Source organism: Euprymna scolopes, chromosome 46 (assembly GCF_053919585.1).
Source record: "Euprymna scolopes isolate OS-2025 chromosome 46, ASM5391958v1, whole genome shotgun sequence".
Classification (NCBI taxonomy): Eukaryota; Metazoa; Mollusca; class Cephalopoda; order Sepiida; family Sepiolidae; genus Euprymna; species Euprymna scolopes.
Window position 1 is genome coordinate 136,315,379 of NC_136527.1, and position 27,462 is coordinate 136,342,840.

At 30.9% G+C, this 27,462-nt stretch overlaps 1 protein-coding gene and 1 long non-coding RNA gene across 3 annotated transcripts in view; one reads left to right on the top strand and one right to left on the bottom strand.

Annotated features, from left to right (window-relative positions):
* LOC145271436 (uncharacterized) overlaps window positions 1-27,462 on the top strand; it is an 854,738-nt gene that overhangs the window by 419,852 nt on the left and 407,424 nt on the right. The window lies entirely within an intron of this gene.
* LOC145271435 (putative E3 ubiquitin-protein ligase HECTD2) overlaps window positions 1-27,462 on the bottom strand; it is a 535,251-nt gene that overhangs the window by 364,765 nt on the left and 143,024 nt on the right. The gene's annotated exons all lie outside the window — the stretch shown is intronic.

A 27,462-nucleotide genomic window follows, 5' to 3' on the forward strand; every position in this document is an offset into this window, starting at 1 on the left:
AAGGGAGAAACAAGTATTTTAAAGTAGATATTAATTACGGTACTTGTACAGTGTATCGCAGAAAATGGAGACGTCATTTTATTTTGTATACTTATCGTTCAAATCCAAGGGAGAAACAAGTATTTTAAACTAGATATTAATTACGGTACTTGTACAGTTTATCGCAGAAAATGGAGACGTCATTTTATTTTGTATACTTGTCGTTCAAATCCAAGGGAGAATCAAGTATTTTAAAGTAGATATTAATTACGGTACTTGTACAGTTTATCACAGAAAATGGAGACGTCATTGTATTTTGTATACTTGTCGTTCAAATCCAAGGGAGAAACAAGTATTTTAAAGTAGATATTAATTACGGTACTTGTACAGTTTATCACAGAAAATGGAGACGTCATTGTATTTTGTATAGTTATTGTTCAAATCCAAGGGAGAAACAAGTACTTTACACTTGATATTAATTACGGTACTTGTACAGTTTATCACAGAAAATGGAGACGTCATTGTATTTTGTATACTTATCGTTCAAATCCAAGGGAGAAACAAGTATTTTACACTAGATATTAATTACGGTACTTGTACAGTTTATCACAGAAAATGGAGACGTCATTGTATTTTGTATAGGTATCGTTCAAATCCAAGGGAGAAACAAGTATTTTAAACTAGATATTAATTACGGTACTTGTACAGTTTATCACAGAAAATGGAGACGTCATTTTATTTTGTATAGGTATCGTTCAAATCCAAGGGAGAAACAAGTATTTTAAACAAGATATTAATTACGGTACTTCTACAGTTTATCACAGAAAATGGAGACGTCATTTTATTTTGTATACTTATCGTTCAAATCCAAGGGAGAAACAAGTATTTTAAACTAGATATTAATTACGGTATTTGTATAGTTTATCACAGAAAATAGAGACGTCATTTTATTTTGTATACTTGTCGTTCAAATCCAAGGGAGAAACAAGTATTTTAAATTAGATATTAATTACGGTACTTGTACAGTTTATCACAGAAAATGGAGACGTCATTTTATTTTGTATACTTGTCGTTCAAATCCAAGGGAGAAACAAGTATTTTAAACTAGATATTAATTACGGTACTTGTACAGTTTATCACAGACAATGGAGACGTCATTTTATTTTGTATACTTGTTGTTCAAATCCAAGGGAGAAACAAGTATTTTAAACTAGATATTAATTACGGTACTTGTACAGTTTATCGCAGAAAATGGAGACGTCATTTTATTTTGTATACTTGTCGTTCAAATCCAAGGGAGAAACAAGTATTTTAAACTAGATATTAACTACGGTACTTGTACAGTTTATCACAGAAAATGGAGACGTCATTTTATTTTGTAAAATTGTCGTTCACATCCAAGGGAGAAACAAGTATTTTACACTAGATATTAATTACGGTACTTGTACAGTTTATCACAGAAAATGGAGACGTCATTTTATTTTGTATACTTGTCGTTCAAATCCAAAGGAGAAACAACTATTTTAAACTACATATAAATTACGGTACTTGTACAGTTTGTCACAGAAAATGGAGACGTCATTTTATTTTGTATACTTGTCGTTCAAATCCAAGGGAGAAACAAGTATTTTACACTAGATATTAATTACGGTACTTGTACAGTTTATCGCAGAAAATGGAGACATCATTGTATTTTGTATACTTGTCGTTCAAATCCAAGGGAGAAACAAGTATTTTAAACTAGACATTAATTACGGTACTTGTTCAGTGTATCGCAGAAAATGGAGACGTCATTTTATTTTGTATACTTGTCGTTCAAATCCAAGGGAGAAACAAGTATTTTAAACTAGATATTAATTACGGTACTTGTACAGTGTATCGCAGACAAGAGACGTCATTTTATTTTGTATACTTGTCGTTCAAATCCAAGGGAGAAACAAGTATTTTAAAGTAGATATTAATTACGGTACTTGTACAGTGTATCGCAGAAAATGGAGACGTCATTTTATTTTGTATACTTATCGTTCAAATCCAAGGGAGAAACAAGTATTTTAAACTAGATATCAATTACGGTACTTGTACAGTTTATCGCAGAAAATGGAGACGTCATTTTATTTTGTATACTTGTCGTTCAAATCCAAGGGAGAATCAAGTATTTTAAAGTAGATATTAATTACGGTACTTGTACAGTTTATCACAGAAAATGGAGACGTCATTGTATTTTGTATACTTGTCGTTCAAATCCAAGGGAGAAACAAGTATTTTAAAGTAGATATTAATTACGGTACTTGTACAGTTTATCACAGAAAATGGAGACGTCATTGTATTTTGTATACTTATCGTTCAAATCCAAGGGAGAAACAAGTATTTTACACTAGATATTAATTACGGTACTTGTACAGTTTATCACAGAAAATGGAGACGTCATTGTATTTTGTATACTTGTCGTTCAAATCCAAGGGAGAAACAAGTATTTTAAAGTAGATATTAATTACGGTACTTGTACAGTTTATCACAGAAAATGGAGACGTCATTGTATTTTGTATAGTTATCGTTCAAATCCAAGGGAGAAACAAGTACTTTACACTAGATATTAATTACGGTACTTGTACAGTTTATCACAGAAAATGGAGACGTCATTTTATTTTGTATACTTGTCGTTAAAATCCACGGAAGAAACAAGTATTTTACACAAGATATTAATTACGGTACTTGTACAGTTTATCACAGAAAATGGAGACGTCATTTTATTTTGTATACTTATCGTTCAAATCCAAGGGAGAAACAAGTATTTTACACGAGATATTAATTACGGTACTTGTACAGTTTATCACAGAAAATGGAGACGTCATTGTATTTTGTATACTTATCGTTCAAATCCAAGGGAGAAACAAGTATTTTACACTAGATATTAATTACGGTACTTGTACAGTTTATCGCAGAAAATGGAGACGTCATTGTATTTTGTATACTTGTCGTTCAAATCCAAGGGAGAAACAAGTATTTTAAACTAGACATTAATTACGGTACTTGTACAGTGTATCGCAGAAAATGGAGACGTCATTTTATTTTGTATACTTGTCGTTCAAATCCAAGGGAGAAACAAGTATTGTAAACTAGATATTAATTACGGTACTTGTACAGTGTATCGCAGAAAATGGAGACGTCATTTTATTTTGTATACTTGTCGTTCAAATCCAAGGGAGAAACAAGTATTTTAAAGTAGATATTAATTACGGTACTTGTACAGTGTATCGCAGAAAATGGAGACGTCATTTTATTTTGTATACTTATCGTTCAAATCCAAGGGAGAAACAAGTATTTTAAACTAGATATTAATTACGGTACTTGTACAGTTTATCGCAGAAAATGGAGACGTCATTTTATTTTGTATACTTGTCGTTCAAATCCAAGGGAGAATCAAGTATTTTAAAGTAGATATTAATTACGGTACTTGTACAGTTTATCACAGAAAATGGAGACGTCATTGTATTTTGTATACTTGTCGTTCAAATCCAAGGGAGAAACAAGTATTTTAAAGTAGATATTAATTACGGTACTTGTACAGTTTATCACAGAAAATTGAGACGTCATTGTATTTTGTATAGTTATTGTTCAAATCCAAGGGAGAAACAAGTACTTTACACTTGATATTAATTACGGTACTTGTACAGTTTATCACAGAAAATGGAGACGTCACTATCGTTCAAATCCAAGGGAGAAACAAGTATTTTACACTAGATATTAATTACGGTACTTGTACAGTTTATCACAGAAAATGGAGACGTCATTGTATTTTGTATACTTGTCGTTCAAATCCAAGGGAGAGCAAGTATTTTAAACTAAATATTAATTACGGTACTTGTACAATTTATCACAGAAAATGGAGACGTCATTTTATTTTGTATACTTTTCGTTAAAATCCACGGAAGAAACAAGTATTTTACACTAGATATTAATTACGGTACTTGTACAGTTTATCACAGAAAATGGAGACGTCATTTTATTTTGTATACATATCGTTCAAATCCAAGGGAGAAACAAGTATTTTACACGAGATATTAATTACGGTACTTGTACAGTTTATCACAGAAAATGGAGACGTCATTGTATTTTGTATACTTATCGTTCAAATCCAAGGGAGAAACAAGTATTTTAAACTAGATATTAATTACGGTACTTGTACAGTTTATCACAGAAAATGGAGACGTCATTTTATTTTGTATACTTGTCGGTCAAATCCAAGGGAGAAACAAGTATTTTAAAGTAGATATTAATTACGGTACTTGTACAGTTTATCACAGAAAATGGAGACGTCATTGTATTTTGTATAGTTATCGTTCAAATCCAAGGGAGAAACAAGTACTTTACACTAGATATTAATTACGGTACTTGTACAGTTTATCACAGAAAATGGAGACCTCATTTTATTTTGTATACTTGTCGTTCAAATCAAAGGGAGAAACAAGTATTTTACACTAGATATTAATTACGGTACTTGTACAGTTTATCACAGAAAATGGAGACGTCATTGTATTTTGTATACTTATCGTTCAAATCCAAGGGAGAAACAAGTATTTTAAACTAGATATTAATTACGGTACTTGTACAGTTTATCACAGAAAATGGAGACGTCATTGTATTTTGTATACTTGTCGTTCAAATCCAAGGGAGAAACAAGTATTTTAAAGTAGATATTAATTACAGTACTTGTACAGTTTATCACAGACAATAGAGACGTCATTGTATTTTGTATACTTGTCGTTCAAATCCAAGGGAGAAACAAGTATTTTAAACTAGATATTAATTACGGTACTTGTACAGTTTATCACAGAAAATGGAGACGTCATTGTATTTTGTATACTTGTCGTTCAAATCCAAGTGAGAAACAAGTATTTTAAAGTAGATATTAATTACGGTACTTGTACAGTTTATCACAGACAATGGAGACGTCATTGTATTTTGTATACTTGTCGTTCAAATCCAAGGGAGAAACAAGTATTTTAAACTAGATATTAATTACGGTACTTGTACAGTTTATCACAGAAAATGGAGACGTCATTGTATTTTGTATACTTGTCTTTCAAATCCAAGGGAGAAACAAGTATTTTAAACTAGATATTAATTACGGTACTTGTACAGTTTATCACAGAAAATGGAGACGTCATTTTATTTTGTATACTTGTCGTTCAAATCCAGGGGAGAAACAAGTATTTTAAACTAGATATTAATTACGGTACTTGTACAGTTTATCACAGAAAATGGAGACGTAATTTTATTTTGTATACTTGTCGTTCAAATCCAAGGGAGAAACAAGTATTTTAAACTAGATATTAATTACGGTACTTGTACAGTTTATCACAGAACATGGAGACGTCATGTTATTTTGTATACTTGTCGTTCAAATCCAAGGGAGAAACAAGTATTTTACACTAGATATTAATTACGGTACTTGTACAGTTTATCACAGAAAATGGAGACGTCATTTTATTTTGTATACTTGTCGTTCAAATCCAAGGGAGAAACAAGTATTTTACACTAGATATTAATTACGGTACTTGTACAGTTTATCACAGAAAATGGAGACGTCATTTTATTTTGTATACTTGTCGTTCAAATCCAAGGGAGAAACAAGTATTTTACACAAGATATTAATTACGGTACTTGTACAGTTTATCGCAGAAAATGGAGACGTCATGTCATTTTGTATACTTGTCGTTCAAATCCAAGGGAGAAACAAGTATTTTACACTAGATATTAATTACGGTACTTGTACAGTTTATCACAGAAAATGGAGACGTCATTTTATTTTGTATACTTATCGTTCAAATCCAAGGGAGAAACAAGTATTTTACACGAGATATTAATTACGGTACTTGTACAGTTTATCACAGAAAATGGAGACGTCATTGTATTTTGTATACTTATCGTTCAAATCCAAGGGAGAAACAAGTATTTTAAACTAGATATTAATTACGGTACTTGTACAGTTTATCACAGAAAATGGAGACGTCATTTTATTTTGTATACTTGTCGGTCAAATCCAAGGGAGAAACAAGTATTTTACACGAGATATTAATTACGGTACTTGTACAGTTTATCACAGAAAATGGAGACGTCATTGTATTTTGTATAGTTATCGTTCAAATCCAAGGGAGAAACAAGTACTTTACACTAGATATTAATTACGGTACTTGTACAGTTTATCACAGAAAATGGAGACCTCATTTTATTTTGTATACTTGTCGTTCAAATCAAAGGGAGAAACAAGTATTTTACACTAGATATTAATTACGGTACTTGTACAGTTTATCACAGAAAATGGAGACGTCATTGTATTTTGTATACTTATCGTTCAAATCCAAGGGAGAAACAAGTATTTTAAACTAGATATTAATTACGGTACTTGTACAGTTTATCACAGAAAATGGAGACGTCATTGTATTTTGTATACTTGTCGTTCAAATCCAAGGGAGAAACAAGTATTTTAAATTAGATATTAATTACAGTACTTGTACAGTTTATCACAGACAATAGAGACGTCATTGTATTTTGTATACTTGTCGTTCAAATCCAAGGGAGAAACAAGTATTTTAAACTAGATATTAATTACGGTACTTGTACAGTTTATCACAGAAAATGGAGACGTCATTGTATTTTGTATACTTGTCGTTCAAATCCAAGTGAGAAACAAGTATTTTAAAGTAGATATTAATTACGGTACTTGTACAGTTTATCACAGACAATGGAGACGTCATTGTATTTTGTATACTTGTCGTTCAAATCCAAGGGAGAAACAAGTATTTTAAACTAGATATTAATTACGGTACTTGTACAGTTTATCACAGAAAATGGAGACGTCATTGTATTTTGTATACTTGTCGTTCAAATCCAAGGGAGAAACAAGTATTTTAAACTAGATATTAATTACGGTACTTGTACAGTTTATCACAGAAAATGGAGACGTCATTTTATTTTGTATACTTGTCGTTCAAATCCAGGGGAGAAACATATATTTTAAACTAGATATTAATTACGGTACTTGTACAGTTTATCACAGAAAATGGAGACGTCATTTTATTTTGTATACTTGTCGTTCAAATCCAAGGGAGAAACAAGTATTTTAAACTAGATATTAATTACGGTACTTGTACAGTTTATCACAGAACATGGAGACGTCATGTTATTTTGTATACTTGTCGTTCAAATCCAAGGGAGAAACAAGTATTTTACACTAGATATTAATTACGGTACTTGTACAGTTTATCACAGAAAATGGAGACGTCATTTTATTTTGTATACTTGTCGTTCAAATCCAAGGGAGAAACAAGTATTTTACACTAGATATTAATTACGGTACTTGTACAGTTTATCACAGAAAATGGAGACGTCATTTTATTTTGTATACTTGTCGTTCAAATCCAAGGGAGAAACAAGTATTTTACACAAGATATTAATTACGGTACTTGTACAGTTTATCGCAGAAAATGGAGACGTCATGTCATTTTGTATACTTGTCGTTCAAATCCAAGGGAGAAACAAGTATTTTACACTAGATATTAATTACGGTACTTGTACAGTTTATCACAGAAAATGGAGACGTCATTTTATTTTGTATACTTATCGTTCAAATCCAAGGGAGAAACAAGTATTTTACACGAGATATTAATTACGGTACTTGTACAGTTTATCACAGAAAATGGAGACGTCATTGTATTTTGTATACTTATCGTTCAAATCCAAGGGAGAAACAAGTATTTTAAACTAGATATTAATTACGGTACTTGTACAGTTTATCACAGAAAATGGAGACGTCATTTTATTTTGTATACTTGTCGGTCAAATCCAAGGGAGAAACAAGTATTTTACACGAGATATTAATTACGGTACTTGTACAGTTTATCACAGAAAATGGAGACGTCATTGTATTTTGTATAGTTATCGTTCAAATCCAAGGGAGAAACAAGTACTTTACACTAGATATTAATTACGGTACTTGTACAGTTTATCACAGAAAATGGAGACCTCATTTTATTTTGTATACTTGTCGTTCAAATCAAAGGGAGAAACAAGTATTTTACACTAGATATTAATTACGGTACTTGTACAGTTTATCACAGAAAATGGAGACGTCATTGTATTTTGTATACTTATCGTTCAAATCCAAGGGAGAAACAAGTATTTTAAACTAGATATTAATTACGGTACTTGTACAGTTTATCACAGAAAATGGAGACGTCATTGTATTTTGTATACTTGTCGTTCAAATCCAAGGGAGAAACAAGTATTTTAAAGTAGATATTAATTACAGTACTTGTACAGTTTATCACAGACAATAGAGACGTCATTGTATTTTGTATACTTGTCGTTCAAATCCAAGGGAGAAACAAGTATTTTAAACTAGATATTAATTACGGTACTTGTACAGTTTATCACAGAAAATGGAGACGTCATTGTATTTTGTATACTTGTCGTTCAAATCCAAGTGAGAAACAAGTATTTTAAAGTAGATATTAATTACGGTACTTGTACAGTTTATCACAGACAATGGAGACGTCATTGTATTTTGTATACTTGTCGTTCAAATCCAAGGGAGAAACAAGTATTTTAAACTAGATATTAATTACGGTACTTGTACAGTTTATCACAGAAAATGGAGACGTCATTGTATTTTGTATACTTGTCGTTCAAATCCAAGGGAGAAACAAGTATTTTAAACTAGATATTAATTACGGTACTTGTACAGTTTATCACAGAAAATGGAGACGTCATTTTATTTTGTATACTTGTCGTTCAAATCCAGGGGAGAAACATATATTTTAAACTAGATATTAATTACGGTACTTGTACAGTTTATCACAGAAAATGGAGACGTCATTTTATTTTGTATACTTGTCGTTCAAATCCAAGGGAGAAACAAGTATTTTAAACTAGATATTAATTACGGTACTTGTACAGTTTATCACAGAACATGGAGACGTCATGTTATTTTGTATACTTGTCGTTCAAATCCAAGGGAGAAACAAGTATTTTACACTAGATATTAATTACGGTACTTGTACAGTTTATCACAGAAAATGGAGACGTCATTTTATTTTGTATACTTGTCGTTCAAATCCAAGGGAGAAACAAGTATTTTACACTAGATATTAATTACGGTACTTGTACAGTTTATCACAGAAAATGGAGACGTCATTTTATTTTGTATACTTGTCGTTCAAATCCAAGGGAGAAACAAGTATTTTACACTAGATATTAATTACGGTACTTGTACAGTTTATCGCAGAAAATGGAGACGTCATGTCATTTTGTATACTTGTCGTTCAAATCCAAGGGAGAAACAAGTATTTTAAACTAGATATTAATTACGGTACTTGTACAGTTTATCACAGAAAATGGTGACGTCATTTTATTTTGTATACTTGTCGTTCAAATCCAAGGGAGAAACAAGTATTTTAAACTAGTTATTGATTACGGTACTTGTACAGTTTTTCACAGAAAATGGAGACGTCATTTCATTTTTTATACTTGTCGTTCGAATCCAAGGGAGAAACAAGTATTTTACACTAGATATTAATTACGGTACTTGTACAGTTTATCACAGAAAATGGAGACGTCATTTTATTTTGTATACTTATCGTTCAAATCCAAGGGAGAAACAAGTATTTTACACGAGATATTAATTACGGTACTTGTACAGTTTATCACAGAAAATGGAGACGTCATTGTATTTTGTATACTTATCGTTCAAATCCAAGGGAGAAACAAGTATTTTAAACTAGATATTAATTACGGTACTTGTACAGTTTATCACAGAAAATGGAGACGTCATTTTATTTTGTATACTTGTCGGTCAAATCCAAGGGAGAAACAAGTATTTTACACGAGATATTAATTACGGTACTTGTACAGTTTATCACAGAAAATGGAGACGTCATTGTATTTTGTATAGTTATCGTTCAAATCCAAGGGAGAAACAAGTACTTTACACTAGATATTAATTACGGTACTTGTACAGTTTATCACAGAAAATGGAGACCTCATTTTATTTTGTATACTTGTCGTTCAAATCAAAGGGAGAAACAAGTATTTTACACTAGATATTAATTACGGTACTTGTACAGTTTATCACAGAAAATGGAGACGTCATTGTATTTTGTATACTTATCGTTCAAATCCAAGGGAGAAACAAGTATTTTAAACTAGATATTAATTACGGTACTTGTACAGTTTATCACAGAAAATGGAGACGTCATTGTATTTTGTATACTTGTCGTTCAAATCCAAGGGAGAAACAAGTATTTTAAAGTAGATATTAATTACAGTACTTGTACAGTTTATCACAGACAATAGAGACGTCATTGTATTTTGTATACTTGTCGTTCAAATCCAAGGGAGAAACAAGTATTTTAAACTAGATATTAATTACGGTACTTGTACAGTTTATCACAGAAAATGGAGACGTCATTGTATTTTGTATACTTGTCGTTCAAATCCAAGTGAGAAACAAGTATTTTAAAGTAGATATTAATTACGGTACTTGTACAGTTTATCACAGACAATGGAGACGTCATTGTATTTTGTATACTTGTCGTTCAAATCCAAGGGAGAAACAAGTATTTTAAACTAGATATTAATTACGGTACTTGTACAGTTTATCACAGAAAATGGAGACGTCATTGTATTTTGTATACTTGTCGTTCAAATCCAAGGGAGAAACAAGTATTTTAAACTAGATATTAATTACGGTACTTGTACAGTTTATCACAGAAAATGGAGACGTCATTTTATTTTGTATACTTGTCGTTCAAATCCAGGGGAGAAACAAGTATTTTAAACTAGATATTAATTACGGTACTTGTACAGTTTATCACAGAAAATGGAGACGTCATTTTATTTTGTATACTTGTCGTTCAAATCCAAGGGAGAAACAAGTATTTTAAACTAGATATTAATTACGGTACTTGTACAGTTTATCACAGAACATGGAGACGTCATGTTATTTTGTATACTTGTCGTTCAAATCCAAGGGAGAAACAAGTATTTTACACTAGATATTAATTACGGTACTTGTACAGTTTATCACAGAAAATGGAGACGTCATTTTATTTTGTATACTTGTCGTTCAAATCCAAGGGAGAAACAAGTATTTTACACTAGATATTAATTACGGTACTTGTACAGTTTATCACAGAAAATGGAGACGTCATTTTATTTTGTATACTTGTCGTTCAAATCCAAGGGAGAAACAAGTATTTTACACTAGATATTAATTACGGTACTTGTACAGTTTATCGCAGAAAATGGAGACGTCATGTCATTTTGTATACTTGTCGTTCAAATCCAAGGGAGAAACAAGTATTTTAAACTAGATATTAATTACGGTACTTGTACAGTTTATCACAGAAAATGGTGACGTCATTTTATTTTGTATACTTGTCGTTCAAATCCAAGGGAGAAACAAGTATTTTAAACTAGTTATTGATTACGGTACTTGTACAGTTTTTCACAGAAAATGGAGACGTCATTTCATTTTTTATACTTGTCGTTCGAATCCAAGGGAGAAACAAGTATTTTAAACTAGTTATTAATTACGGTACTTGTACAGTTTATCACAGAAAATGGAGACGTCATTGTATTTTGTATACTTGTCGTTCGAATCCAAGGGAGAAACAAGTATTTTAAACTAGTTATTGATTACGGAACTTGTACAGTTTTTCACAGAAAATGGAGACCTCATTTTATTTTGTATACTTGTCGTTCAAATCCAAGGCAGAAACAAGTATTTTAAACTAGATATTAATTACGGTACTTGTACAGTTTATCACAGAAAATGCAGACCTCATTTTATTTTGTATACTTGTCGTTCAAATCCAAGGGAGAAACAAGTATTTTAAACTAGATATTAATTACGGTACTTGTACAGTTTATCACAGAAAATGGAGACCTCATTTTATTTTGTATACTTGTCGTTCAAATCCAAGGGAGAAACAAGTATTTTAAACTAGATATTAATTACGGTACTTGTACAGTTTATCACAGAAAATGAAGACCTCATTTTATTTTGTATACTTGTCGTTCAAATCCAAGGAAGAAACAAATATTTTAAACTAGATATTAATAACGGTACTTGTACAGTTTATCACAGAAAAGTGAGACCTCATTTTATTTTGTATACTTGTCGTTCAAATCCAAGGGAGAAACAAGTATTTTAAACTAGATATTAATTACGGTACTTGTACAGTTTATCACAGAAAATGGAGACCTCATTTTATTTTGTATACTTGTCGTTCAAATCCAAAGCAGAAACAAGTATTTTAAACTAGATATTAATTACGGTACTTGTACAGTTTATCACAGAAAATGGAGACCTCATTTTATTTTGTATACTTGTCGTTCAAATCCAAGGGAGAAACAAGTATTTTAAACTAGTTATGGATTACGGTACTTGTACAGTGTATCACAGAAAATGGAGACCTCATTTTATTTTGTATACTTGTCGTTCAAATCCAAGGGAGAAACAAGTATTTTAAACTAGATATTAATTACGGTACTTGTACAGTTTATCACAGAAAATGGAGACGTCATTTTATTTTGTATACTTGTTGTTCAAATCCAAGGGAGAAACAAGTATTTTAAACTAGATATTAATTACGGTACTTGTACAGTTTATCGCAGAAAATGGAGACGTCATTTTATTTTGTATACTTGTCGTTCAAATCCAAGGGAGAAACAAGTATTTTAAACTAGATATTAATTACGGTACTTGTACAGTTTATCACAGAAAATGGAGACGTCATTTTATTTTGTAAAATTGTCGTTCAAATCCAAGGGAGAAACAAGTATTTTACACTAGATATTAATTACGGTACTTGTACAGTTTATCACAGAAAATGGAGACGTCATTTTATTTTGTATACTTGTCGTTCAAATCCAAAGGAGAAACAACTATTTTAAACTACATATAAATTACGGTACTTGTACAGTTTATCACAGAAAATGGAGACGTCATTTTATTTTGTATACTTGTCGTTCAAATCCAAGGGAGAAACAAGTATTTTAAACTAGATATTAATTACGGTACTTGTACAGTTTATCACAGAACATGGAGACGTCATGTTATTTTGTATACTTGTCGTTCAAATCCAAGGGAGAAACAAGTATTTTACACTAGATATTAATTACGGTACTTGTACAGTTTATCACAGAAAATGGAGACGTCATTTTATTTTGTATACTTGTCGTTCAAATCCAAGGGAGAAACAAGTATTTTACACTAGATATTAATTACGGTACTTGTACAGTTTATCACAGAAAATGGAGACGTCATTTTATTTTGTATACTTGTCGTTCAAATCCAAGGAAGAAACAAGTATTTTACACTAGATATTAATTACGGTACTTGTACAGTTTATCGCAGAAAATGGAGACGTCATGTCATTTTGTATACTTGTCGTTCAAATCCAAGGGAGAAACAAGTATTTTAAACTAGATATTAATTACGGTACTTGTACAGTTTATCACAGAAAATGGTGACGTCATTTTATTTTGTATACTTGTCGTTCAAATCCAAGGGAGAAACAAGTATTTTAAACTAGTTATTGATTACGGTACTTGTACAGTTTTTCACAGAAAATGGAGACGTCATTTCATTTTTTATACTTGTCGTTCGAATCCAAGGGAGAAACAAGTATTTTAAACTAGTTATTAATTACGGTACTTGTACAGTTTATCACAGAAAATGGAGACGTCATTGTATTTTGTATACTTGTCGTTCGAATCCAAGGGAGAAACAAGTATTTTAAACTAGTTATTGATTACGGAACTTGTACAGTTTTTCACAGAAAATGGAGACCTCATTTTATTTTGTATACTTGTCGTTCAAATCCAAGGCAGAAACAAGTATTTTAAACTAGATATTAATTACGGTACTTGTACAGTTTATCACAGAAAATGCAGACCTCATTTTATTTTGTATACTTGTCGTTCAAATCCAAGGGAGAAACAAGTATTTTAAACTAGATATTAATTACGGTACTTGTACAGTTTATCACAGAAAATGGAGACCTCATTTTATTTTGTATACTTGTCGTTCAAATCCAAGGGAGAAACAAGTATTTTAAACTAGATATTAATTACGGTACTTGTACAGTTTATCACAGAAAATGAAGACCTCATTTTATTTTGTATACTTGTCGTTCAAATCCAAGGAAGAAACAAATATTTTAAACTAGATATTAATAACGGTACTTGTACAGTTTATCACAGAAAAGTGAGACCTCATTTTATTTTGTATACTTGTCGTTCAAATCCAAGGGAGAAACAAGTATTTTAAACTAGATATTAATTACGGTACTTGTACAGTTTATCACAGAAAATGGAGACCTCATTTTATTTTGTATACTTGTCGTTCAAATCCAAAGCAGAAACAAGTATTTTAAACTAGATATTAATTACGGTACTTGTACAGTTTATCACAGAAAATGGAGACCTCATTTTATTTTGTATACTTGTCGTTCAAATCCAAGGGAGAAACAAGTATTTTAAACTAGTTATGGATTACGGTACTTGTACAGTGTATCACAGAAAATGGAGACCTCATTTTATTTTGTATACTTGTCGTTCAAATCCAAGGGAGAAACAAGTATTTTAAACTAGATATTAATTACGGTACTTGTACAGTTTATCACAGAAAATGGAGACGTCATTTTATTTTGTATACTTGTCGTTCAAATCCAAAGGAGAAACAACTATTTTAAACTACATATAAATTACGGTACTTGTACAGTTTATCACAGAAAATGGAGACGTCATTTTATTTTGTATACTTGTCGTTCAAATCCAAGGGAGAAACAAGTATTTTAAACTAGATATTAATTACGGTACTTGTACAGTTTATCACAGAACATGGAGACGTCATGTTATTTTGTATACTTGTCGTTCAAATCCAAGGGAGAAACAAGTATTTTACACTAGATATTAATTACGGTACTTGTACAGTTTATCACAGAAAATGGAGACGTCATTTTATTTTGTATACTTGTCGTTCAAATCCAAGGGAGAAACAAGTATTTTACACTAGATATTAATTACGGTACTTGTACAGTTTATCACAGAAAATGGAGACGTCATTTTATTTTGTATACTTGTCGTTCAAATCCAAGGAAGAAACAAGTATTTTACACTAGATATTAATTACGGTACTTGTACAGTTTATCGCAGAAAATGGAGACGTCATGTCATTTTGTATACTTGTCGTTCAAATCCAAGGGAGAAACAAGTATTTTAAACTAGATATTAATTACGGTACTTGTACAGTTTATCACAGAAAATGGTGACGTCATTTTATTTTGTATACTTGTCGTTCAAATCCAAGGGAGAAACAAGTATTTTAAACTAGTTATTGATTACGGTACTTGTACAGTTTTTCACAGAAAATGGAGACGTCATTTCATTTTTTATACTTGTCGTTCGAATCCAAGGGAGAAACAAGTATTTTAAACTAGTTATTAATTACGGTACTTGTACAGTTTATCACAGAAAATGGAGACGTCATTGTATTTTGTATACTTGTCGTTCGAATCCAAGGGAGAAACAAGTATTTTAAACTAGTTATTGATTACGGAACTTGTACAGTTTTTCACAGAAAATGGAGACCTCATTTTATTTTGTATACTTGTCGTTCAAATCCAAGGCAGAAACAAGTATTTTAAACTAGATATTAATTACGGTACTTGTACAGTTTATCACAGAAAATGCAGACCTCATTTTATTTTGTATACTTGTCGTTCAAATCCAAGGGAGAAACAAGTATTTTAAACTAGATATTAATTACGGTACTTGTACAGTTTATCACAGAAAATGGAGACCTCATTTTATTTTGTATACTTGTCGTTCAAATCCAAGGGAGAAACAAGTATTTTAAACTAGATATTAATTACGGTACTTGTACAGTTTATCACAGAAAATGAAGACCTCATTTTATTTTGTATACTTGTCGTTCAAATCCAAGGAAGAAACAAATATTTTAAACTAGATATTAATAACGGTACTTGTACAGTTTATCACAGAAAAGTGAGACCTCATTTTATTTTGTATACTTGTCGTTCAAATCCAAGGGAGAAACAAGTATTTTAAACTAGATATTAATTACGGTACTTGTACAGTTTATCACAGAAAATGGAGACCTCATTTTATTTTGTATACTTGTCGTTCAAATCCAAAGCAGAAACAAGTATTTTAAACTAGATATTAATTACGGTACTTGTACAGTTTATCACAGAAAATGGAGACCTCATTTTATTTTGTATACTTGTCGTTCAAATCCAAGGGAGAAACAAGTATTTTAAACTAGTTATGGATTACGGTACTTGTACAGTGTATCACAGAAAATGGAGACCTCATTTTATTTTGTATACTTGTCGTTCAAATCCAAGGGAGAAACAAGTATTTTAAACTAGATATTAATTACGGTACTTGTACAGTTTATCACAGAAAATGGAGACGTCATTTTATTTTGTATACTTGTTGTTCAAATCCAAGGGAGAAACAAGTATTTTAAACTAGATATTAATTACGGTACTTGTACAGTTTATCGCAGAAAATGGAGACGTCATTTTATTTTGTATACTTGTCGTTCAAATCCAAGGGAGAAACAAGTATTTTAAACTAGATATTAATTACGGTACTTGTACAGTTTATCACAGAAAATGGAGACGTCATTTTATTTTGTAAAATTGTCGTTCAAATCCAAGGGAGAAACAAGTATTTTACACTAGATATTAATTACGGTACTTGTACAGTTTATCACAGAAAATGGAGACGTCATTTTATTTTGTATACTTGTCGTTCAAATCCAAGGGAGAAACAAGTATTTTAAACTAGACATTAATTACGGTACTTGTACAGTGTATCGCAGAAAATGGAGACGTCATTTTATTTTGTATACTTGTCGTTCAAATCCAAGGGAGAAACAAGTATTTTAAACTAGATATTAATTACGGTACTTGTACAGTGTATCGCAGAAAATGGAGACGTCATTTTATTTTGTATACTTGTCGTTCAAATCAAAGGGAGAAACAAGTATTTTAAAGTAGATATTAATTACGGTACTTGTACAGTGTATCGCAGAAAATGGAGACGTCATTTTATTTTGTATACTTATCGTTCAAATCCAAGGGAGAAACAAGTATTTTAAACTAGATATTAATTACGGTATTTGTATAGTTTATCACAGAAAATGGAGACGTCATTTTATTTTGTATACTTGTCGTTAAAATCCAAGGGAGAAACAAGTATTTTAAACTAGATATTAATTACGGTACTTGTACAGTTTATCACAGAAAATGGAGACGTCATTTTATTTTGTATACTTGTTGTTCAAATCCAAGGGAGAAACAAGTATTTTAAACTAGATATTAATTACGGTACTTGTACAGTTTATCGCAGAAAATGGAGACGTCATTTTATTTTGTATACTTGTCGTTCAAATCCAAGGGAGAAACAAGTATTTTAAACTAGATATTAATTACGGTACTTGTACAGTTTATCACAGAAAATGGAGACGTCATTTTATTTTGTATACTTGTCGGTCAAATCCAAGGGAGAAACAAGTATTTTAAAGTAGATATTAATTACGGTACTTGTACAGTTTATCACAGAAAATGGAGACGTCATTGTATTTTGTATAGTTATCGTTCAAATCCAAGGGAGAAACAAGTACTTTACACTAGATATTAATTACGGTACTTGTACAGTTTATCACAGAAAATGGAGACCTCATTTTATTTTGTATACTTGTCGTTCAAATCAAAGGGAGAAACAAGTATTTTACACTAGATATTAATTACGGTACTTGTACAGTTTATCACAGAAAATGGAGACGTCATTGTATTTTGTATACTTATCGTTCAAATCCAAGGGAGAAACAAGTATTTTAAACTAGATATTAATTACGGTACTTGTACAGTTTATCACAGAAAATGGAGACGTCATTGTATTTTGTATACTTGTCGTTCAAATCCAAGGGAGAAACAAGTATTTTAAAGTAGATATTAATTACAGTACTTGTACAGTTTATCACAGACAATAGAGACGTCATTGTATTTTGTATACTTGTCGTTCAAATCCAAGGGAGAAACAAGTATTTTAAACTAGATATTAATTACGGTACTTGTACAGTTTATCACAGAAAATGGAGACGTCATTGTATTTTGTATACTTGTCGTTCAAATCCAAGTGAGAAACAAGTATTTTAAAGTAGATATTAATTACGGTACTTGTACAGTTTATCACAGACAATGGAGACGTCATTGTATTTTGTATACTTGTCGTTCAAATCCAAGGGAGAAACAAGTATTTTAAACTAGATATTAATTACGGTACTTGTACAGTTTATCACAGAAAATGGAGACGTCATTGTATTTTGTATACTTGTCGTTCAAATCCAAGGGAGAAACAAGTATTTTAAACTAGATATTAATTACGGTACTTGTACAGTTTATCACAGAAAATGGAGACGTCATTTTATTTTGTATACTTGTCGTTCAAATCCAGGGGAGAAACAAGTATTTTAAACTAGATATTAATTACGGTACTTGTACAGTTTATCACAGAAAATGGAGACGTCATTTTATTTTGTATACTTGTCGTTCAAATCCAAGGGAGAAACAAGTATTTTAAACTAGATATTAATTACGGTACTTGTACAGTTTATCACAGAACATGGAGACGTCATGTTATTTTGTATACTTGTCGTTCAAATCCAAGGGAGAAACAAGTATTTTACACTAGATATTAATTACGGTACTTGTACAGTTTATCACAGAAAATGGAGACGTCATTTTATTTTGTATACTTGTCGTTCAAATCCAAGGGAGAAACAAGTATTTTACACTAGATATTAATTACGGTACTTGTACAGTTTATCACAGAAAATGGAGACGTCATTTTATTTTGTATACGTGTCGTTCAAATCCAAGGGAGAAACAAGTATTTTACACTAGATATTAATTACGGTACTTGTACAGTTTATCGCAGAAAATGGAGACGTCATGTCATTTTGTATACTTGTCGTTCAAATCCAAGGGAGAAACAAGTATTTTAAACTAGATATTAATTACGGTACTTGTACAGTTTATCACAGAAAATGGTGACGTCATTTTATTTTGTATACTTGTCGTTCAAATCCAAGGGAGAAACAAGTATTTTAAACTAGTTATTGATTACGGTACTTGTACAGTTTTTCACAGAAAATGGAGACGTCATTTCATTTTTTATACTTGTCGTTCGAATCCAAGGGAGAAACAAGTATTTTAAACTAGTTATTAATTACGGTACTTGTACAGTTTATCACAGAAAATGGAGACGTCATTGTATTTTGTATACTTGTCGTTCGAATCCAAGGGAGAAACAAGTATTTTAAACTAGTTATTGATTACGGAACTTGTACAGTTTTTCACAGAAAATGGAGACCTCATTTTATTTTGTATACTTGTCGTTCAAATCCAAGGCAGAAACACGTATTTTAAACTAGATATTAATTACGGTACTTGTACAGTTTATCACAGAAAATGCAGACCTCATTTTATTTTGTATACTTGTCGTTCAAATCCAAGGGAGAAACAAGTATTTTAAACTAGATATTAATTACGGTACTTGTACAGTTTATCACAGAAAATGGAGACCTCATTTTATTTTGTATACTTGTCGTTCAAATCCAAGGGAGAAACAAGTATTTTAAACTAGATATTAATTACGGTACTTGTACAGTTTATCACAGAAAATGAAGACCTCATTTTATTTTGTATACTTGTCGTTCAAATCCAAGGAAGAAACAAATATTTTAAACTAGATATTAATAACGGTACTTGTACAGTTTATCACAGAAAAGTGAGAACTCATTTTATTTTGTATACTTGTCGTTCAAATCCAAGGGAGAAACAAGTATTTTAAACTAGATATTAATTACGGTACTTGTACAGTTTATCACAGAAAATGGAGACCTCATTTTATTTTGTATACTTGTCGTTCAAATCCAAAGCAGAAACAAGTATTTTAAACTAGATATTAATTACGGTACTTGTACAGTTTATCACAGAAAATGGAGACCTCATTTTATTTTGTATACTTGTCGTTCAAATAAAAGGGAGAAACAAGTATTTTAAACTAGTTATGGATTACGGTACTTGTACAGTGTATCACAGAAAATGGAGACCTCATTTTATTTTGTATACTTGTCGTTCAAATCCAAGGGAGAAACAAGTATTTTAAACTAGATATTAATTACGGTACTTGTACAGTTTATCACAGAAAATGGAGACGTCATTTTATTTTGTAAAATTGTCGTTCAAATCCAAGGGAGAAACAAGTATTTTACACTAGATATTAATTACGGTACTTGTACAGTTTATCACAGAAAATGGAGACGTCATTTTATTTTGTATACTTGTCGTTCAAATCCAAAGGAGAAACAACTATTTTAAACTACATATAAATTACGGTACTTGTACAGTTTATCACAGAAAATGGAGACGTCATTTTATTTTGTATACTTGTCGTTCAAATCCAAGGGAGAAACAAGTATTTTACACTAGATATTAATTACGGTACTTGTACAGTTTATCGCAGAAAATGGAGACGTCATTGTATTTTGTATACTTGTCGTTCAAATTCAAGGGAGAAACAAGTATTTTAAACTAGATATTAATTACGGTACTTGTACAGTTTATCACAGAAAATGGAGACGTCATTTTATTTTGTAAAATTGTCGTTCAAATCCAAGGGAGAAACAAGTATTTTACACTAGATATTAATTACGGTACTTGTACAGTGTATCACAGAAAATGGAGACGTCATTTTATTTTGTATACTTGTCGTTCAAATCCAAAGGAGAAACAACTATTTTAAACTACATATAAATTACGGTACTTGTACAGTTTATCACAGAAAATGGAGACGTCATTTTATTTTGTATACTTGTCGTTCAAATCCAAGGGAGAAACAAGTATTTTACACTAGATATTAATTACGGTACTTGTACAGTTTATCGCAGAAAATGGAGACGTCATTGTATTTTGTATACTTGTCGTTCAAATCCAAGGGAGAAACAAGTATTTTAAACTAGACATTAATTACGGTACTTGTACAGTGTATCGCAGAAAATGGAGACGTCATTTTATTTTGTATACTTGTCGTTCAAATCCAAGGGAGAAACAAGTATTTTAAACTAGATATTAATTACGGTACTTGTACAGTGTATCGCAGAAAATGGAGACGTCATTTTATTTTGTATACTTGTCGTTCAAATCAAAGGGAGAAACAAGTATTTTAAAGTAGATATTAATTACGGTACTTGTACAGTGTATCGCAGAAAATGGAGACGTCATTTTATTTTGTATACTTATCGTTCAAATCCAAGGGAGAAACAAGTATTTTAAACTAGATATTAATTACGGTATTTGTATAGTTTATCACAGAAAATGGAGACGTCATTTTATTTTGTATACTTGTCGTTAAAATCCAAGGGAGAAACAAGTATTTTAAACTAGATATTAATTACGGTACTTGTACAGTTTATCACAGAAAATGGAGACGTCATTTTATTTTGTATACTTGTTGTTCAAATCCAAGGGAGAAACAAGTATTTTAAACTAGATATTAATTACGGTACTTGTACAGTTTATCGCAGAAAATGGAGACGTCATTTTATTTTGTATACTTGTCGTTCAAATCCAAGGGAGAAACAAGTATTTTAAACTAGATATTAATTACGGTACTTGTACAGTTTATCACAGAAAATGGAGACGTCATTTTATTTTGTATACTTGTCGGTCAAATCCAAGGGAGAAACAAGTATTTTAAAGTAGATATTAATTACGGTACTTGTACAGTTTATCACAGAAAATGGAGACGTCATTGTATTTTGTATAGTTATCGTTCAAATCCAAGGGAGAAACAAGTACTTTACACTAGATATTAATTACGGTACTTGTACAGTTTATCACAGAAAATGGAGACCTCATTTTATTTTGTATACTTGTCGTTCAAATCAAAGGGAGAAACAAGTATTTTACACTAGATATTAATTACGGTACTTGTACAGTTTATCACAGAAAATGGAGACGTCATTGTATTTTGTATACTTATCGTTCAAATCCAAGGGAGAAACAAGTATTTTAAACTAGATATTAATTACGGTACTTGTACAGTTTATCACAGAAAATGGAGACGTCATTGTATTTTGTATACTTGTCGTTCAAATCCAAGGGAGAAACAAGTATTTTAAAGTAGATATTAATTACAGTACTTGTACAGTTTATCACAGACAATAGAGACGTCATTGTATTTTGTATACTTGTCGTTCAAATCCAAGGGAGAAACAAGTATTTTAAACTAGATATTAATTACGGTACTTGTACAGTTTATCACAGAAAATGGAGACGTCATTGTATTTTGTATACTTGTCGTTCAAATCCAAGTGAGAAACAAGTATTTTAAAGTAGATATTAATTACGGTACTTGTACAGTTTATCACAGACAATGGAGACGTCATTGTATTTTGTATACTTGTCGTTCAAATCCAAGGGAGAAACAAGTATTTTAAACTAGATATTAATTACGGTACTTGTACAGTTTATCACAGAAAATGGAGACGTCATTGTATTTTGTATACTTGTCGTTCAAATCCAAGGGAGAAACAAGTATTTTAAACTAGATATTAATTACGGTACTTGTACAGTTTATCACAGAAAATGGAGACGTCATTTTATTTTGTATACTTGTCGTTCAAATCCAAAGGAAAAACAAGTATTTTAAACTAGATATTAATTACGGTACTTGTACAGTTTATCACAGAAAATGGAGACGTCATTTTATTTTGTATACTTGTCGTTCAAATCCAAGGGAGAAACAAGTATTTTAAACTAGATATTAATTACGGTACTTGTACAGTTTATCACAGAACATGGAGACGTCATGTTATTTTGTATACTTGTCGTTCAAATCCAAGGGAGAAACAAGTATTTTACACTAGATATTAATTACGGTACTTGTACAGTTTATCACAGAAAATGGAGACGTCATTTTATTTTGTATACTTGTCGTTCAAATCCAAGGGAGAAACAAGTATTTTACACTAGATATTAATTACGGTACTTGTACAGTTTATCACAGAAAATGGAGACGTCATTTTATTTTGTATACGTGTCGTTCAAATCCAAGGGAGAAACAAGTATTTTAAACTAGATATTAATTACGGTACTTGTACAGTTTATCGCAGAAAATGGAGACGTCATGTCATTTTGTATACTTGTCGTTCAAATCCAAGGGAGAAACAAGTATTTTAAACTAGATATTAATTACGGTACTTGTACAGTTTATCACAGAAAATGGTGACGTCATTTTATTTTGTATACTTGTCGTTCAAATCCAAGGGAGAAACAAGTATTTTAAACTAGTTATTGATTACGGTACTTGTACAGTTTTTCACAGAAAATGGAGACGTCATTTCATTTTGTATACTTGTCGTTCAAATCCAAGGAAGAAACAAATATTTTAAACTAGATATTAATAACGGTACTTGTACAGTTTATCACAGAAAAGTGAGAACTCATTTTATTTTGTATACTTGTCGTTCAAATCCAAGGGAGAAACAAGTATTTTAAACTAGATATTAATTACGGTACTTGTACAGTTTATCACAGAAAATGGAGACCTCATTTTATTTTGTATACTTGTCGTTCAAATCCAAAGCAGAAACAAGTATTTTAAACTAGATATTAATTACGGTACTTGTACAGTTTATCACAGAAAATGGAGACCTCATTTTATTTTGTATACTTGTCGTTCAAATAAAAGGGAGAAACAAGTATTTTAAACTAGTTATGGATTACGGTACTTGTACAGTGTATCACAGAAAATGGAGACCTCATTTTATTTTGTATACTTGTCGTTCAAATCCAAGGGAGAAACAAGTATTTTAAACTAGATATTAATTACGGTACTTGTACAGTTTATCACAGAAAATGGAGACGTCATTTTATTTTGTAAAATTGTCGTTCAAATCCAAGGGAGAAACAAGTATTTTACACTAGATATTAATTACGGTACTTGTACAGTTTATCACAGAAAATGGAGACGTCATTTTATTTTGTATACTTGTCGTTCAAATCCAAAGGAGAAACAACTATTTTAAACTACATATAAATTACGGTACTTGTACAGTTTATCACAGAAAATGGAGACGTCATTTTATTTTGTATACTTGTCGTTCAAATCCAAGGGAGAAACAAGTATTTTACACTAGATATTAATTACGGTACTTGTACAGTTTATCGCAGAAAATGGAGACGTCATTGTATTTTGTATACTTGTCGTTCAAATTCAAGGGAGAAACAAGTATTTTAAACTAGATATTAATTACGGTACTTGTACAGTTTATCACAGAAAATGGAGACGTCATTTTATTTTGTAAAATTGTCGTTCAAATCCAAGGAAGAAACAAGTATTTTACACTAGATATTAATTACGGTACTTGTACAGTGTATCACAGAAAATGGAGACGTCATTTTATTTTGTATACTTGTCGTTCAAATCCAAAGGAGAAACAACTATTTTAAACTACATATAAATTACGGTACTTGTACAGTTTATCACAGAAAATGGAGACGTCATTTTATTTTGTATACTTGTCGTTCAAATCCAAGGGAGAAACAAGTATTTTACACTAGATATTAATTACGGTACTTGTACAGTTTATCGCAGAAAATGGAGACGTCATTGTATTTTGTATACTTGTCGTTCAAATCCAAGGGAGAAACAAGTATTTTAAACTAGACATTAATTACGGTACTTGTACAGTGTATCGCAGAAAATGGAGACGTCATTTTATTTTGTATACTTGTCGTTCAAATCCAAGGGAGAAACAAGTATTTTAAACTAGATATTAATTACGGTACTTGTACAGTGTATCGCAGAAAATGGAGACGTCATTTTATTTTGTATACTTGTCGTTCAAATCAAAGGGAGAAACAAGTATTTTAAAGTAGATATTAATTACGGTACTTGTACAGTGTATCGCAGAAAATGGAGACGTCATTTTATTTTGTATACTTATCGTTCAAATCCAAGGGAGAAACAAGTATTTTAAACTAGATATTAATTACGGTATTTGTATAGTTTATCACAGAAAATGGAGACGTCATTTTATTTTGTATACTTGTCGTTAAAATCCAAGGGAGAAACAAGTATTTTAAACTAGATATTAATTACGGTACTTGTACAGTTTATCACAGAAAATGGAGACGTCATTTTATTTTGTATACTTGTTGTTCAAATCCAAGGGAGAAACAAGTATTTTAAACTAGATATTAATTACGGTACTTGTACAGTTTATCGCAGAAAATGGAGACGTCATTTTATTTTGTATACTTGTCGTTCAAATCCAAGGGAGAAACAAGTATTTTAAACTAGATATTAATTACGGTACTTGTACAGTTTATCACAGAAAATGGAGACGTCATTTTATTTTGTATACTTGTCGGTCAAATCCAAGGGAGAAACAAGTATTTTAAAGTAGATATTAATTACGGTACTTGTACAGTTTATCACAGAAAATGGAGACGTCATTGTATTTTGTATAGTTATCGTTCAAATCCAAGGGAGAAACAAGTACTTTACACTAGATATTAATTACGGTACTTGTACAGTTTATCACAGAAAATGGAGACCTCATTTTATTTTGTATACTTGTCGTTCAAATCAAAGGGAGAAACAAGTATTTTACACTAGATATTAATTACGGTACTTGTACAGTTTATCACAGAAAATGGAGACGTCATTGTATTTTGTATACTTATCGTTCAAATCCAAGGGAGAAACAAGTATTTTAAACTAGATATTAATTACGGTACTTGTACAGTTTATCACAGAAAATGGAGACGTCATTGTATTTTGTATACTTGTCGTTCAAATCCAAGGGAGAAACAAGTATTTTAAAGTAGATATTAATTACAGTACTTGTACAGTTTATCACAGACAATAGAGACGTCATTGTATTTTGTATACTTGTCGTTCAAATCCAAGGGAGAAACAAGTATTTTAAACTAGATATTAATTACGGTACTTGTACAGTTTATCACAGAAAATGGAGACGTCATTGTATTTTGTATACTTGTCGTTCAAATCCAAGTGAGAAACAAGTATTTTAAAGTAGATATTAATTACGGTACTTGTACAGTTTATCACAGACAATGGAGACGTCATTGTATTTTGTATACTTGTCGTTCAAATCCAAGGGAGAAACAAGTATTTTAAACTAGATATTAATTACGGTACTTGTACAGTTTATCACAGAAAATGGAGACGTCATTGTATTTTGTATACTTGTCGTTCAAATCCAAGGGAGAAACAAGTATTTTAAACTAGATATTAATTACGGTACTTGTACAGTTTATCACAGAAAATGGAGACGTCATTTTATTTTGTATACTTGTCGTTCAAATCCAAAAGAAAAACAAGTATTTTAAACTAGATATTAATTACGGTACTTGTACAGTTTATCACAGAAAATGGAGACGTCATTTTATTTTGTATACTTGTCGTTCAAATCCAAGGGAGAAACAAGTATTTTAAACTAGATATTAATTACGGTACTTGTACAGTTTATCACAGAACATGGAGACGTCATGTTATTTTGTATACTTGTCGTTCAAATCCAAGGGAGAAACAAGTATTTTACACTAGATATTAATTACGGTACTTGTACAGTTTATCACAGAAAATGGAGACGTCATTTTATTTTGTATACTTGTCGTTCAAATCCAAGGGAGAAACAAGTATTTTACACTAGATATTAATTACGGTACTTGTACAGTTTATCACAGAAAATGGAGACGTCATTTTATTTTGTATACGTGTCGTTCAAATCCAAGGGAGAAACAAGTATTTTAAACTAGATATTAATTACGGTACTTGTACAGTTTATCGCAGAAAATGGAGACGTCATGTCATTTTGTATACTTGTCGTTCAAATCCAAGGGAGAAACAAGTATTTTAAACTAGATATTAATTACGGTACTTGTACAGTTTATCACAGAAAATGGTGACGTCATTTTATTTTGTATACTTGTCGTTCAAATCCAAGGGAGAAACAAGTATTTTAAACTAGTTATTGATTACGGTACTTGTACAGTTTTTCACAGAAAATGGAGACGTCATTTCATTTTTTATACTTGTCGTTCGAATCCAAGGGAGAAACAAGTATTTTAAACTAGTTATTAATTACGGTACTTGTACAGTTTATCACAGAAAATGGAGACGTCATTGTATTTTGTATACTTGTCGTTCGAATCCAAGGGAGAAACAAGTATTTTAAACTAGTTATTGATTACGGAACTTGTACAGTTTTTCACAGAAAATGGAGACCTCATTTTATTTTGTATACTTGTCGTTCAAATCCAAGGCAGAAACACGTATTTTAAACTA